A 14,104-nucleotide genomic window follows, 5' to 3' on the forward strand; every position below is an offset into this window, starting at 1 on the left:
CTCACCAGCTGATTAAATAACTGTCCTGGGGCAGGAGCGTGTGGGACAAAATACTGCAGACAGCACAATCCACGCGTTTGGTTGCGTAATGCCAGTGAGCTATGCTTTCGTAGCAGGAATGTGTCAGAAGCAGCAGTAATCCAGGGAAATGATGCAAACCTGGAGGTAGGCAGTCGGCTTTGTGAGCAGGGAGTGCTGGCGTGGCCCTGCTCCCCTGACTACACCTGTGTGAATCAAGTAGGGGAAGTGAGTATGGGCGCGGTATTTCAGCCCTTTCAGGGAGCTGAACATCACCTGAAAAGATGACGACATCCCTGCCCTGAAGGACCTGCCCACTGCAGTCTGTAGCATTGTGTGCATTTGTAGCTTGATGGGCCTGAGAGTAGGGGACTGTGGGATGCTGGGGCTGGGATTTGATTTGGGGGTTCCCGCCGCAGCCCCACGAGCTTATGTGTTAAGTTTAAGCTTGGAAATGAAGGGGGAGTGAGGGAAGAAAAAAAGCAAAGCCTTGCAGAGCCTCAGCTCCACCGAGGAACGAATAACAGTCTGTTTGCTTCTGGAAGAACTTCCCACTGCTGAGGACGGATGGGGCGGACCCCAAAAGGTAGATGGGGTTGTGTGAGAGCTGGTGATACTGCCAGCAGGACTCCACAGCTGACGAGAGACATCGCTGGTTTTGACGTCCATCACAACGGAAAACGCTCGTTTCATTCAATTGGAGGAAGTCGTATGAAACTCTCAGACGGAAACAGTATCAGTGAGACTCTGTTATGCAGTCATGGTGAAAGCTTAGCATAGCGAAGAAACAGTGTGTATTAGGTAAGGTGAAAAATGGAGTCGCACCTCCAAGAAGTCCCAGTTTGTGATCTTTAAGCTTTTTTTTTGGTGGTGGTGGGGGAAGGGGGAGAGAGACGAATATTACCCACCAGGAAGGTGACCAGATCCATGCTTTAAAAGGTCAGCTGCTAAAAGCTTTTATAAATGATCTTTGCACTGCAAGTTTCAGTTTTCATGAAGCCGAGTTGCGATAAATCCGAAAAGTTCTACGGGTTTAAAAGAACGCTTACTAAAATATTCTTATCATTCACAATAATAATGGAGTGAGTGAACTTGTTCCACACAGTGACCTTACTTTTTTTTTTTTTTTGTATTCCAGCAAACTGTGTACAATCCCAGGAGCATAGGTACAGTCTTGTGTAGCATTGTCATTCTGCCCCACCACTCTGATATCTAACAAAGTAATACTTTCTGGATGTTGTCTACGAATTCTTTCCTTCCTTATGTATGAGGTCGATGCACGTATCGCCTAGTTTGTCAGAGAGCATTGCTGAAGTACTGTTTTCTTTGTATTTGTGAAGACAGCAGAATGAAAGATAGCAGCTCGGTGACTCCCATCGAGATGGTCATTAGGATAAAACAGTGAAGTTTCTAGCATATATTAAAAAGTCTGGAGGAATTAGCATAGCTTGCAGGAAAGTGTGCTGGAAAGAGATGATATTTGAGAGCAAGCGTGAAAATGTTGTCTTTTTACCAAGAACAATGAGAACTGATGCATCTGCCCGGTGTTTGGATAGGTGAGTGAGTTAAGAGGAGCTGAGCATAGAGTTTGCAGGGGAATTGGGAAATGAAAGAGATAATTTGACCTCCTTTCCATGCAAGCGTGTGTTTGTTTTTTTTTTAATCCCATACTTTTGTTATTATCCAGAATTTTTAACATAACTCTCCATTTTAACTGGTTTGGTTTTATGGATAGCAGCTAACTATAAAAAGAACTAGGATCCTGAAGTGTCCTTGGAGCCGCTGACTCTACCTCTTTATCTGTTCCCTAAGGAGACGCCCCGGATTTAAAGACGCTATGTATTAAATGAAGTATGAGAAGAAACAGCTTCTTCCGACACTTGGGCTCCTTTTCTTCAGCTCGTGCAGAAGGCTGACAGCCGGTCTCACTCTCATCAGTGCTATCCCACCAGCTCCTTTAGGAGCTCAGCACCACATTTGGCCTGTTGTGATCTTCCCGATCCCCTCATTTCTGTGCTGCAACACCACCATCCACGAGAAGTCAGGTAGGATCTGAAGACATTTGACATCGCTAAAGAATCAAACCTCAGCTGTCAGTTTTAGCCCTTTGTATTCCAGATGTTTGTTTTGCTGGACGATGGTTTCATTTTTGATTTTGTAATATGTTCTTTGTGGAGGTTGTTTTAAGCAGACAAGTAGGTAGCCTCCTTCCTTCAGTGGAATTGCGCAGGTTTTAGCTGAGCTTTGCACATTTGAGCGATTGCCCAGTGGTTGTTCTGGTCTTGACGCGTCTCTAAAACCTTTGTCGCCTCGCCCCTCCTCCTTGTGTATTAAGATGCACGTTTGTGCAAAAATTATGTACGCTGTGCATAAGATGCCCAGCGGTTATGGGGCATTCCCAGCGTTTCACAGATAAGGCTCCATGTTTACTTAATCACTTAAGTGTAGTCCTGGCTTTAAGCGTAGGTGTAGCTAACGGTTGTTACTCAAGTGGTTATAAAGTTTAAACTGTTTGTTTGTTATATAAATATATATATACATACATATGTATATGTCTGTATATATATAATGAAACTGAGTCCGTGGAGTAAAAGACTTCTCTGCTTGTTGCATATACTCCTGTATGAGCAGACTCATATGCAAACTGATCCAAACTGGGTGCCAAGCTGTGCCTTTTTTGTTGCCTGGGATATGCAATCTGTGCACCTCAGGTGTACCTGGTCTATTAACTATCTCTTACATTGTGCCACCCCGTTAATATCAGTGGATGTACCCAGCACCACCTTGGGGCTACACAGAACGTGGAAGTTTCAAGTCTGTTAATGTAACTCTGTTAACAAAACTGACGTACTGGCCGCTTGCTGTTTCTGTATTTTTTGTTTTTCTTTTCAGTAGTCTCCCCAAAAGTTTTAGTGGACACGTTGTGTATCTTTTCTGTTCTTCCAGGATTCGTTTGTCAGGAAAGGCGACCATGAAATCCGAGGGCTGTGGACAACCATCTACCAGATGGTTGTTGTGTTGGTAATGGAAGATGAAATATACAATATTGCTTAATATGTGTTACATTTGCGATGTGCTGTTCCGGGGCTGCGCTTGGAAGATACAAAATTTATGTGGAAGGATAGCATGAGAGAATGCACCGATTCATGATGAGGAGTAAGGAGGAGGACTTAAAGAATGCCCGATTTGCAAGACACCTAGATAACTGGGGCCTCTCGGACCCTGGGAACTGGATCAAACCAACCTTGCGGTTTGGACTGAGACCGAGGGCTCAGAGAACATGCGTAAGAAGAAAAGGTTAAAAAGTTCAACTCTGATGAAGACATCTTACTTCATCCCAACGACCACCAGAGAGTACTACGCAAGCGCAGAAGGACTGATATGATAATTAGCATACGAAGCGGGGCTAGGCGGAGCTAGGAGATGAATATGCATAGATGTGTTGTGAAACTTAATGCATATGTAATATTTTAGGAGATAAAAGAGAACTGAGTGAACAAATTGGACGAAGTTAGATTTGGGCAGGCATGCCCCTAGCTTCCGGCGCCTAATAAAGCACCTTCATATAATCACTTTGTGGATTATGTGTCTTTATGAACGCTAACAGTTGCAGATGCCTTTGGTCACGTTATTTGTCCTTTTAGCTCGCCCTTTTCTTTCTCTTGAGTTGAATTTTTTTGCAGCGCTATGTTTGCAGTGGTAACATTGCTGCCAAGGTGTTTTTGATTAAAAACGATCTTAACTGTAATAGTGAATTCACCGAGTGTGGCTTTGTATAATGACTCCCACGATCATAGCATTTTTTTTCCTTTGTCACAGAGAGGAGAAAAGCTCTTTCCAGCGAGATGGAGAAGGAATTAATGATACCTCTGCCTCATCCTGTGAGACCAGAAGACGTGGAGTAACTGTAAGCTGCGATTCTCAGGAGACACTAAGAGTCTCGGATTCCTTCTCTGCCTGCCTCCCAAGGCCTCAGGGATGAGAAATCTTAGGCTTTATGTTTTTCCCTATGAAATACTGTTGTGTTAAGGGGCGTAGCTGACTAACTGTTACGGGTCTGGTCGGATTCAGGTTATTGAACTCTGACGGTCACGGATTCACCAGTAACGTAGCACGTCCTCGATCTAGTAGGGCAATTTCTTACAGCAACAGGGACACAGGTTCTTTGGATTGCCGGAGATAAATTCACTGTCTGCAAAAGCAAGCGAGCACACATGAAATACACAGGCACTCGTCCTGGCTATTAATGCGTTAAAAGGCACAAAGGCTCTAGAGATTTCTGAGTTTCCATGGAGACACCTGGTACAACCAAGTGTTCAAATCTTACCCTATCACATCCCAACGCGGGGGGAAAAGAGGCTCAGCCCGTCGACTGATCCCGGAAGTCAGAAAGGTATCCTTCGTGATGGTATCTTCCCTAACATCCCCTTTCACTTAAGCCAATTTACATTGTCCGCTGATCTGTTCTCTTTAGTGACCAGTGATAGGACCCGCAGGAATGGTGTCAAGCTGCGGCAGGAGAAGTTCAGGCTAGACATCAGGAAGAGGTTCTTCACTGAGAGGGTTGTCGTGCACTGGAACAGTCTCCCCAGGGCGGTAGTCACTGCACCAAGCCTGTTGGAGTTCAAGAAGCGTTTGGACCGTGCGCTTAGTGACATGGTCTGAATTTTTGGGTTGACCTGTGTGGTTCCAGGAGTTGGACTTGACGATCCTTGTGGGTCCCTTCCAACTCAGGATATTCTATGACTATTTTCTGTCCTTTTAGGTGGAGCTTGAGTGACTCTAGTCAGGCATATCTTGGTTATGATTGGTAGAAAGTGTTCTTGCTTTTGTTTAAAGGAGAAATTCAGAGCGCGTGCTCAGTGAGGGGTGGTCGCACCTTGGAGGCATGGAGCTTTTGGGGTGGAGGTGTGTTTTGATATTATAATGATGATATAATGAGAAAAAGTTCACTAGAGTACAGCGTTTTGTCAAAACCATGACAGGTCGTTGGCTCAGGGTAGCAAACGTGCAGCTTATCGGTCTCAGTGTGCACAAGAGCATCGGGTCCCCATCTCGTCACAGGGCCTATCCGTGATGTCTCCACTCCGCTCTACGCTCTGTACTGTTCCTTAGAGTTAGCACACCGAGTTCCCCTAGTGCGATAGCATGTAAAGTTAGAGGCCTAGGTAACGCTTAGGTAGCGCAGCTACCCTCCACCCTGAAAGCTTCTTCAATGCTGTACATCTTCTTTAAAATGTGAATATTAGTTTAATTTGCCTAGTTACTTCAGGCAATTATTCCACGAGTACCAAAAGTGATACTGAGAAGCCTACTTCCAGCATCTCTGTTGGTAATGATAGCTTCATACTTCTGCGCTTATCCTCGTGGCTTTTCCTTTCGCATACTGGAAAGGCAGAGACTGTTCAACAGAGTCATCTCTGATCCAAAAACTAAAACTCTGATTTCATCCCAAACCAACACTCTCTGATGTCAGTAAGAGTAAAATTGCTATTATTACTCTTGGTCATCCTGGCTGTCGCAGTTGTGTCTCTGTTGGGCTCTCTGTCCAACCCTGTCGATCACACCTGTCCTGCTCCCTGCCCCTGGGTGGTTCTTCTGTCCCTCTGCCCCGCTGGCTGTCCGTCCACCCAGTTCCTCTCTTGCTGCTTGTGTCCCGCTTGTAGCCTTTTCCTTTGTTTTCTTCCTCCTTTTTAGAAGTATACATCGAAATCTCACTGCTTTCTGTGCAACGCATGCAATACTTCTGTTTTCACCACTTGGGTTAAAATGTATATGAACAACTTCATCACTGAATATGTTCATGGTAAGTCAGTAACGTGTTGTAGGACTCCTAAAACACTACTTAACACTACTGGTTTTGAGAAATAAGGCAATATAGTTATATATGGGCAGAAAATGTGTTTTATCTTCACTTATAAAACGTGTCTTTTATCTTCACTGGCTATTAGTTTGAATTTTTAGTCCTGTTTTTTTTTTTGACAGCTCTTTGACAGGTTGAGAGAGGAGCAGCCTGACTTCAAAGAAAAAATAATAGTAATTACAAGTGAACTTACACAGCCCGAACTGGACCGTAGTAGCCCAATCCAACCAAAACTTATAGACTGTATTAATATCATATTTCATTGTGCTGCTACAGTCAGATTCAATGAAATGCTAAGGGGAGTTTAAAATACTGTATTCTCTAGTTTGGTAAGCTGATGGTATTCAGAGGGAAGGGGTGAATCAGGTGTCTGCAAAATCTTGCAAATATTCAGGCTGTCTGACTACTAATCTCATTTGTTTTTTGTGTGTCTGGTCAATTTAATGATTCCCCCTTGGGTGTTAACCTTTTCTCCCTACCTAAAACTCGCTATTGGGTGTTCATTTGCTTTTCATAGACAGACAGAAGATACGTTATTTAAACCTGCTTTGCCAGCAGTTAGAATACACGATTTGACATGAAAGAAATCACATCTTTTTCAAGCTTTAGGCAAAAAGACATCCATTTTTGGTGCTTAGAAGCAAAACATGACTTTTGTACTGTGTTATAGGCCCCTTGGTGTTTTTACTGAATTCTGGTACCTGAATTTCAAAGGCCTTTTTGAAGGGAAGCTGTTGAGAGAGACTTGAGAACATACTGCTTTTCCAAGTCTTCCTAACATCACGTGTTGCTCTGATTTCTGGGATGGCTGAAGAGGGTATAAATAATCTGAAGCAGTACGTACTGTGCTCACTACTCATATCGGAGCTTCTTTTGTGTAAGAGAACACAAACTATTCCTTTAGCTCCCCTTGTTAGAAAGCAAGTGTATCTTTTCAGAGGATAACTTTTCCCCAAAACTGGGATGGGGCGGAAGCTCTAGTGCTTGCTTTCTTTACTTGATGAACCAACAGCGAATTAAATGTTGCCCAGCCTTCAGAAAGTCCTCCAGTAAGAAGAATGCAAGTTTGCATTGGAGGGTGTAGGGAGAATTAGGTGCGGAGGGAGAAAGCTTAAAACTCAAAATTGAATAACTTCCATCTTGTACAGAGTTTATTAAGGAAATAATAATAATAAAAAGGGATTCCCAAAAGCAAGAAAAGATATTTGCTTTCTAGAAAAAATGACCTGATTCAGTGTTGAAACACTGGAATAAATAAACAATTTGGAGAAATGACTTTGTGAAAAATAACTCCAATTTTTATGAATGTAAAGCAACTCTTAGGTAAAGAAAATCTGAGTTGAGAAATATTTTGAGTTGTTAAAATGTTGGCACTACTTCTGTGAGAATGCTGAACTGTATACTGAAATGACATAAGGTAGCCCCTATTTATCGCTATTTCATGGACCTTCAATGCTAGGGAACTGCCAACCTGTGAAAAGTCTAGAGGGACTTCAGTGGGATTGGAAAAACTGGTGGAAAGGTCTTGATACAGCAAGCTTCTGGCAGTTTGCACTTTCCTGGAGGGCCTAGTGCATTGCTTAGCAAAATAGAAAATTAGCTTCTTAGGAAGGATTTGAGGCCGGAGCACGTAGCAGATGTGCTAGAATGGTGCTTTTTTTTTTTTTTTTTTTTTTTTTTTTTTTTTTTTTTTGAGGAACCTGGCAAATCTGAGTATACCTTCCAGCAGCCTTCACGTATTTATTACTGGGATTAGTTGATGTAAAGTTCAAAGTATTTAGCTCAGGGTCAGTGGTAGGAATAAAGCCAAGAAAGCAAAATACTTTGGCTTATTTTGGAACCCTTCCTGATTTGTATTGGCTGTGTGTTTCTATATCTTAAAACAATGCTTACAGCTATGATTATGAACCTCTTTCCTTTGACCTCTTTGAAAGAAGCACTGAAGACTTAAAAACCGTTATTTTAGATAAAGTAACTTTTTCCGAGGTAACACTTTCTAGACTTAATTGCCTTGGGACGGGGGTTCCTTGTCCATTGCCCACCTAATGTTTTAGTAATAATGTGCGATAAAGAATCCTTAAACTGTAACACCAATGCAAAGATTTTGATGAAGTTTTTTTTAGCAGTATTCTTACAACTTAATTGATTTGTACATTGTAAACAAGGCTAGTGCTTGTAATAAGTTTTTAGAGGCTGGAGAGAAGATCTGAAATACATAAAAATCATCGTAGCAGTTGGGCCATAAGCTGTGTTCTGATACAGTGCAAAATGTAGAGATATACCTTGCCTGCTACAGTGTACTTAAGGACTCTATTTTAATGAGAAGCAGTCAGGTTGGAGGGATGAAAGTGTGGATCTTGATTTATTTATTTTTTCCTCCTTTCACTTTTTCTTCCTTCCTGTAATCCTGTTGCACTATTGAGTCTTGTGCTATCTTACATGAAGATGATAATCACTTCCAACTTACTAGCCCCCCTAAACCTTCATTCTGAGGTCTTGACCTAGGAAGCTCAAAGCTGCTGTTAAAATTGACTGGCATTTATATCATTTGGCAGCTAGGTGTCCTGTTGCAGTTGTTCCATCACATTTTAGGAAAAACTTACTGGATTAGAATTTAGCTTGAGCAGATCGAAGGTACGCTGACTTTGCCTGTTTAGTAACAGAGCACGAGGATGCCAGTAAGAACAAGGGGAAACTTAGGAAAACTATCCTGAAGACAGAGAGAAATTTCTAGATGGAATGTGTCATGTTGTTCTGAGTAGAAGGTTAGGATACTAATGTCCATAGTGTTTTTGGGGGGTGGAGGAAGGGGTCCAGAATGTTAGAATTACTGTATAAACAGCCACCACTGAAGCATTTAGGAAAGAATTAGGGGATTGACTGGTTATTTCTTTTTGCTTGCTGTTTTCGTTTTGCTTTCTACTAATCAAGTTTCTGTTTAATCAACAGAGATGCTGTTCAGTTAAATGTGCTTTCTGCGAAACAGCTCCTCTCATTGGCACACCGAATGACGAATCTAGAAGTATTCATACGTGTTTCGACTGCGTATGCATATTGCAATCGAAAACACATTGAGGAAATTGTTTATCCACCTCCTGTTGATCCCAAGAAACTGATGGATTCTCTTGAGTATGTGTTATTTTATCAAGTTACTTCAGTAATCTGTAACCACGTGCCTTCCTAGTAATGAAGTACCAACCAATGATTAAGAAACAAAGATGAAGAAACTGGCTGATGGTGTTCTGTTAGTCTAATACATGGCTGATGCTACCCTTTCCTGTAAGGGAAATAGGCTAAGGTTTCATGGTCGCTTTTAAGCTGAGCCAGGTGTGGAGCAGTGCTGAAAGAGGGAGATGCTCCAGGCCATTCCTGAAGCCTCCTGTATGCTGAGACTGGTGGCTCTTCGGCTGTATGAGGAGCTAGATCAGGAGCTTTTTTTAAAACAAGGGAGCTTTTTATTAAAAACAAACAGAAGAAAGCTGCACTGTTCCAGATGTACTGGTGCTGGTACTGTGAAGGACAGAGAGAACTAAGACAGCAGCTCACCTTTAGCAGCAACCTTCACTACTTCCACCTAAGGCCATTGCAAGATCGGTCTGATATACTGAAATACTTTTAACTGCTCAGAAACAAAAATGTACAAGCAGTTCTGTTAGGTCTTTAATGTTGGTGCTTTCTGAATACCCGTGTTCTATAGATTTTTACTCTTAAATTGGATATTACTAGGGGAAAGTTACTTGTTCTGTATTGCCTGTGTACGTTTGCTGTCCTGAGGTCTTATCTAGTAGTCTTATTTAGTAGCTGTCAAGCCCTAAGTGAAATGGGACAAGTATGAGATGAGTCATATACAATGTAATTAATAATAATAATCATATCTCTAAATCAGTCTATCCCTTCCTCCATGTCATAGAAAATCTTACCTTTTGTAAGGTAATCATTTTTAGTTTCATAATTATCAAGGTAAGGAAGACATTTTACTACTGATTATAGATATAACAGCAGTAGCATTAAAAATGAACTGAGGTAATGATAATACTTCCGCGTTTGTTTTCCTGGGTGGTATTTTGAAGAAAAGATTGTATTTTAGTTTTACTTGCAGAATTATTTTTGATTTATCTAGTTATCCTTTTTTCTTCGCTTCCCCAGTAGAATAGTATGCGGTAACTTACACTTGCCTCTTATTTTGTTTTTGTAGGTGGATGGATGATGGCCTGGTGAACGAATCTTACACCTAAACTGATTGGCGATAGGCCTAACACTTACACTTGTGCAAAAGCCTTAGCCGAATATGTAGTACAGCAAGAAGCTGCAAAAATAAACATAGCCGTTATAAGGCCATCTGTTGTTGGTGCTAGCTGGAAGGAGCCTTTTCCTGTGAGTTGAGTTTTCACATGACTCACGCCTGTAAACTGTAGCACGTATTGACAGCTTGTGTTTGTAGTGACCTTCATAGAGGAAAATCTTTTAAACTTAAAGCTGTGGCTTGACTGCTTCTGAATAACAACTCTCATACAAAAGATATCAAATACAGCATTCGTATGTGGGAAGCTTAGGGGATAAATTACTTCTAAGCATAGAACAATACACATCTGTCACAATGGGAGATACTGTTTTACACACAAAATAGTTATACAGAATCGTGAAGTAAGAAAGGTAATTTCATCTATTTTCCCTCTTTGAGGTGCTCTGGTGTGTCAATAGCTGAATAGTATCATTAATGAAACTGGGGTCTGCAGGACGTAAAACTGTTTGGACTCCACTTGTTTTAGCCAAGGCAGGGGATGGCAGAAGCTTTATGAACTCTGTTACATTGATGTATAGTATATATGCTATATGCTTCTTCCAGTATGGGAGATAGCGCTGGAACGGCTTTTCCAGTTCAACGCTGAATATTTCGTAAGCACTTAAAAATACATCAACATCACATGCCTTTTTGAGTAGGTACAATATACATATATGTCAGACAGTAAGTATATAAATTTTAATTAAGTATGTAATGTTTAAACACTGGCATTGAAGTTGAGTGAAAATGTCTATCTGAAAATTCAAAAAAAAAAAAACACAACACAAAAGACAGATAAGCAGTTTTGCTATTGACTGTTAAACTGAGTTGATATAAGCTAGTGAAATATTTTCAACAAAATGTATTTATGTAGGAAATACTTTGCGGTTTATTAGCTAAGAAATAACAAGCTAGCTACTCACCTGGAGGGGCCAGTGAAACTACAGGTGGATCTCATGTCTGAGTTGTAGCAAAATCTGATGATATAACAAGTTACTATGGAAGAACTTCATTTAGACACATGGAAATTAGTATTGCTCTCCTGGGTTAACTTGTCAAATTTCCACTTTAAACTGTTGACTTCACTACACGAAAACCTTTCCTTCCTACCTGCTTGTGATAGGGATGGATTGATAACTTCAGTGGACCTAGTGGCCTCTTCATTGCTGTAAGTAATGAAAAAAAATGTTTCTTCCTTTTGGAGACAGCAAAGCTTCTTGTGTTTTACTGGTGCGTCTTGTCTTTTTTCTCCTTTAAGGCAGGAAAAGGAATTCTTTGAACAATGAGAGCTACCAATGGTGCAGTAGCAGGTCTTGTTCCAGTAGATGTTGTTGTCAGTATGACACTGTCTGCAGCCTAGTATTCTGGAGTTAATAGGTACAGCAGGTGACAATTGAAAGCACTGAGTACTTTGAAGTGATGGTACTGTGCATTTTGATAAATCAGTCTTCTGTTGAACTTCTAATCGGTGTCCTGCTATTCATCTAGGACAAAAGGGTTCTAAGGTTTTAACAGCTTTAGTCCAGCAGAGTGTAACTTAGGATAATGGCCAACATTTGACGATGAGGAGGAAGACATCACCTATGATACTATTGTATAAGCTATACCTGATTTTTTTTTCCTGGGCCTCAGTGCAATCAGTATGACTTAGAATAATGTAGGCAAAGCCTTCTCTGGGGAAAAATATATACGTTTTTTTGTCATTTATGTATGTATATATACACACAGTTTTATATATATACATAGTTATAAACTATCATATATACAGATGTCAAAGATGGATTAAAATACTGGAAGGATTCAGGAAGCAAAAAACCTAACGTGAGGCTGACAACTTTTGCTTTATGTAAATGATGGTGAGGGCAAAGAGAACTTTAGATATGGCTTTTGATGTGTTTTGTGTGTTTTTTTGTCTTCTGATGTGCTCTTTGATGTTTTTCCCCTCCAGACCAAGAAATATTATGGTATACAACTGTACAACATGTGGTACCAACGCTTTCCACTGGAGTGAAGTTGGTATGTCGTATTTCTTTTTTTATGAGCTTTAATAGAAAAATAAGATCAGTAATAAAAGCACAGGCTATAGTCTGTAGGTCAAATTTTATTTTTATAGTTGAAATTAGTATAACAGCCATAACTCAATTTTGCAGTGCCTCATGTTTTTTTGTTCTCTTCCGTTAATTTTCTCTCCTGGTAGAGTTATCGCTTCCATTTTGTTCCTGTTTTTTTAATTCAATTTTTTTAAAGTATGGCAGAACTGATTTTTCTGCTTGATGCTTCAACGGCTTAATCTGTAGAGTGTGGGTAGTGTGCAGAGAAAAGCATTGCCGAGAGGAGCAGTACTAATGTTGGGTTTAATGCCAACCTTCCTGTAAATATATGAGTAAAGAGCTCAACATTGGGATTACTTTATACAGCTGCATAATTGAGGGTGTATGACAAGTTTTGCACTTGAAGCTTTTTTGTCGTGTCTAGCTTCAGTTAATTGTCGATTGAGGTGGCTCTTAGTCTTCAGATGGTTACATGAGACTTCCTCTATTCCCGTTGAGGGAAAAGTAATCTCTAAGTATGGCCACTTCTTTTCATCTTAGATATCCCGACTAAAATGTAACCTGCATCTTAAGAGCTCTGTAATAGGCTTAAGAGCTCTGTAATAAATAGCAAAGCAAGCTGGCTGGTATGGTAAAGCTGTTAATTAGCTCTACATTTTTTTAGAAATAATTTCTCAGTAAAGATTATTAGTTTTCTTCTTTATCTTAAATACTTAAATCCATATTATATCTCTTGACTACTTTCTTCACCCTTTTTACTTGCTTTTGCTGTTTTATGTATCTATATTTATAAGCCTTATCATTTCAGCTGAAGTTGGAAAGTTGCTGGCTTCATTTATATTACGATTCTAATTGAGGTATTTAAAGGCTTCCTGTAAGCAATGGAATGAAGTTACAAGAGATGACTACAAAGATAAAGTGAATTCTGATGTAGTTTTTTAAGATGTACGTGTCTGCCATGTGAAGAATTTTCAGTTGTCAACGAGAGTTTGACCTGGAATCCAATGCTAACAATGTTTTTTAAAAAAGCTTGAATATGGGTAATTTGAAATGCACTTCAGATGCTTGCAAAGTCCTCAGCCTACTTTTTTTAAAGTGTTCTTCATTTAAAAGATTAGAATAGCCTTCTTTATGAAATACAGATGGATATTTAAATAGCTTTACATGCTACGTAAACTGAAATTGCTCTGAATTCTCAAAATCAACTGACGGTAGGGAAGAGGACCAGAAAGAGAAGCTACAGTAAAATATTCTGAAGGTAAAGGTTTAAAAAGCTTCGATATAATAAGAACCAGTTTAACAGTATCTTAGGTTTAAAGCTTATAGCTGTTTTAGTTTTTGTGGTTATTAGAAGAGCTAGGATGGTTACTTAAATAGCATACTAAAGTAAATATTGTACGCTGCAATGTACTTTGAAAACCATTGAACTTTACATACCAAAGCTGTTACGCAGCTTTTCTTTCTCAGAGTGCCATGTAATTTCTGCTTTCAAGAGGAATCCTCTTGAACAGGCCTTCAGACGGCCCAGTGTTAATCTAACTTCCGATCACCTTTTATATCATTACTGGATTGCTGTAAGCCATAAGGCCCCAGCATTCCTGTAGGATATCTACCTCAGGATTACTGGAAGAAGCCCAAGGTAATGGTGACTAGCTCTGTCTCTTCTGTTCCTCTTAGATTTAAACAACAAAGCTATGCTTCCACTGTGATGTATATTGATTTCTTCTTCCCCTGAATGCTGTGTGACTAAAACTCACCTTTTCTACTTTTTTCTCTGAGAATAGGTCATTGAATTCGAAGCGAGTTTAAACTTTCTAGCGAAAATGAGGATGTTTTTTGTTGGATATTTTGTTTGGGGGTTTGAGTAATCAAGGTAAACAGAATACAAGA

General features: G+C 40.2%; 2 pseudogenes; both read left to right on the forward strand.

The window, feature by feature from the left end:
- The window catches only part of LOC125181656 (fatty acyl-CoA reductase 1-like), a 98,722-nt pseudogene extending 92,548 nt beyond the window's left edge, over nucleotides 1-6,174 (forward strand).
- Nucleotides 6,175-6,189: 15 nt separating this feature from the next.
- LOC125181769 (fatty acyl-CoA reductase 1-like) lies at nucleotides 6,190-14,104 on the forward strand (annotated as a pseudogene).

Source organism: Anser cygnoides, chromosome Z (genome assembly GCF_040182565.1).
Source record: "Anser cygnoides isolate HZ-2024a breed goose chromosome Z, Taihu_goose_T2T_genome, whole genome shotgun sequence".
NCBI classification, from domain to species: domain Eukaryota; kingdom Metazoa; phylum Chordata; class Aves; order Anseriformes; family Anatidae; genus Anser; species Anser cygnoides.